Source organism: Myotis lucifugus, unplaced genomic scaffold (genome assembly GCF_000147115.1).
Source record: "Myotis lucifugus unplaced genomic scaffold, Myoluc2.0 scaffold_317, whole genome shotgun sequence".
NCBI classification, from domain to species: domain Eukaryota; kingdom Metazoa; phylum Chordata; class Mammalia; order Chiroptera; family Vespertilionidae; genus Myotis; species Myotis lucifugus.
In genome coordinates, this window is record NW_005871365.1 from 26,278 (window position 1) to 29,526 (window position 3,249).

Below are 3,249 nucleotides of genomic sequence, written 5' to 3' on the forward strand. Positions count from 1 at the left end.
CTGCCCCTTTAGGGTTGCCCATGAGGTTGGGAGAATTTAGCATCTTTTTGTTCAGTTGCATTTAGTCATAAAGATAATAACTATGAAAAAAAAAGATTCAAAATAAAACCAAAGGAGAAAATTTTCCTTTCCTCAGAATTCTCTATTCTCTCGCATCTTTTTACAGACATGACATCCGCATCTGTAGTTACTTTCTGCGACAGAAGAGAATTTGTCCCAAAGGCGAATATGATACGCCGCTTTAAAACAAAAAGCTCGGTAGTAAAACGCACAATTTAAAATGCACATTTAAAAATAGCTGAGGGTGACTTAACAGGCCGTGAAGCAGAATAATATGGCACTAATTCTAAGAGAAAATAAAAATGACTGTTGCAAAATACTCTTGCTTAACTGATCATGCAGCCTCCACAGCTATAGGTATAAGTCATTGGTGGGTTGAACTGGCAACTTTTCTCTTTGCGGATCACGGCCCATATGTAAACAAATGATAAAAGTTGGATTCCAGGTTTCAAAGCATGTATTTGCTTAATTAGTTGGTCCATGTTGTCACAGTCCCAATCATTATTTTCGAAATCACTGAAAAAGGGCAAAAAGCCCAGGGTTCCAGAAAACAGCCTCGGAGACCCTCCGAGTGACATGAAGCAGGTTCACTATGGGCGCTGCCTATCTTCAAACAACCTCATAAAAGGAACCCGCTGTATTTTAATAACGCACCATCTTAAAATGAACGGAGCCACGGAAACCATGAAATGCCAGCAGATGGCTGAATTGTGTTTCCATAGCAAAGTAATTTATAATAATTGCTTTATGGATGCAAGCACCATTTTCATTATATCCCATTCATAAAATGTTATCATACAGCTGCAAATTGTGATATTTCCTATTAGGAAAAGTTGAACAGTGGAGTTCCTGGGAAGCAATAATTAGCAGTTTGTCTAAGCATGGATCAACTACCCATTTGAATCTGCCTCCTCCTTGTAACGGAAAGACTACACTGTGTGTTGAGCACGATTGGAAATCTTAAGCTGAAAAGGAAAACATCCCTGAGGAACATGTGGTGTGGCTACTATGGCTTTCTAGAGTGTGTGAGTGTGTGTCTGTGTGTCAGATTCACTAGTAGATGTGAAGTTGATATTTTCGAAAACATCCACCACTGTGACAAGTAATGATCTGAAGAGGTGTTAAAATAGTATAAATGCACATTTTCCAGATGATGTTTCAACAGTGTTTGCTGGTTTATTATAACCAGAACCAACACTTTCATGGTGTGTGTGTGTGTGGAGTGTTACAACGGAAGCACTACGGTATAAAATCCACTCGAGCAGAAATTCACTGCAATTCTTAGTGTCAAATGCACAGCAACTTATTTATCAAGGACCATATGTTCTTGAAAACCTGACCTGGGTGGCAATGACTCTGAAGTGACTAAGCACTAGGAGCTAATTCTTAATATTCTTTCAAAAATATGACCCCACCAAAATAAAAAAGGGGGGGGACATATGTAATACTTTCAACAATAAAGATTAAAAAAAAAATGATGACCCCCAAGTACATATTTGAATTCTCCCTGAGGCTACTGCACTTTTTTTTTTAAACCAATGGAAGTTACCCCCCGAAACCACTTCTTCTGGATTACTGTCTTTATCCACATGTGGCCCTCCCGCCACCACAAAATAAAGGGTGACTGTACACAGCAGTGATGGCGAATCTATGACACGCGTGTCAGAGGTGACACGCGAACTCATTTTTTTGGTTGATTTTTCTTTGTTAAGTGGCATTTAAATATATAAAATAAATATCAAAAATATAAGTCTTTGTTTTACTATGGTTGCAAATCTCAAAAAATTTCTATATGTGACACGGCACCAGAGTTAAGTTAGGGTTTTTCCAAATGCTGACACGCCGAGCTCAAAAGGTTCGCCATCACTGGTATACAGGCACATGGGAAATGTGGACACGAAGGAAATGTATGTGAACCTATTTCTATTTCCTGACCCGACAGCCATCCACTGTGACGGACTCTCATTAAACTCTACGGGAATGATAATGATGGTCATTACACAGAATTATGGACTAGACCATTGATCGGATTTAGAGAACTGACAAGGGAAAATGCAGAGGAGTGCAAGATATTTGAATACGAGGCCCTTGCCGGCCTGTGCAACAGCCGTCCCTGACAAGAGGCAGCCAATTATAGCTTCCATTTCTGGCACATAACCAGTTGTGATTAATAGTTTTCCATTCCATTACAGACGTACTATTAATGTATTAAAAATGTCAGGCCTTGGCAAGCACTAATACGGCATGGCCCGGGCGGGCTGCGGATTTCCATTTAATGAGCTCCCATTGACATGGAGAGGGACACCAGCCACGGCAGGGTATAGGTCGGGAGAGGAGGGTCGCCAAAATGCTTTGATTCCATCCTCATTTTCTAGATGCGAACATGCCTCACCCAGCACGCATCCTTCATGTTAGGGTTCCCTTAGTTCAGCGGTTCTCAACCTTCTGGCCCTTTAAATACAGTTCCTCATGTTGTGACCCAACCATAAAATTATTTTCGTTGCTGCTTCATAACTGTAATGTTGCTACTGTCATGAATCATAACGTAAACATCTGATATGAGGGATGGTCTTAGGCGACCCCTGTGAAAAGGGTCGTTCGACCGCCAAAGGGGTCGCGACCCACAGGTTGAGAACCGCTGCCTTAGTTGCTGGTGCAACATACACAGGTGCAAAATCCTCTTAATATAAGATTAATAGGAAATCAAAGCTATGAACTTCCATGGCACACAGAAACCTCCGTCAACGTCAGGAATTCTGCATTAGTTGTGGAGTTTTCAAAGAAAATAAAACCATGTGAAAACATTGCTTTTAACGTCTATTATTACCTGATGGCACCGGTCCCCATCTGGCTATGCTTGCAAGCAGGTTAAAATCACCAATAGCTTCTTAAAAGCTAGGTCGTGGCGGCAAAAGGCTAGGCAACCCGATTAGGAGAAGGGCAGTCAATGACATCTTTGGGGATTTAATGATCTAAAAGAACCCCTTCTGGCCCAGGACAGAACTGCTTGCTACCTGATGTGGGCTGTGAATGTGTCCCAGGTGTGCGCATCACCTCCCTCCCGGCAGCTCCAGAAGCGCCCTGGGCAGCCCCTATTCTAGCTCTTGACTTTGCAAACCTTGGTAACTCACCACGAATCCAATAACGCCAGCATCTCTCTACTTGGGCACCGAGAAGTCCTCTCAGATA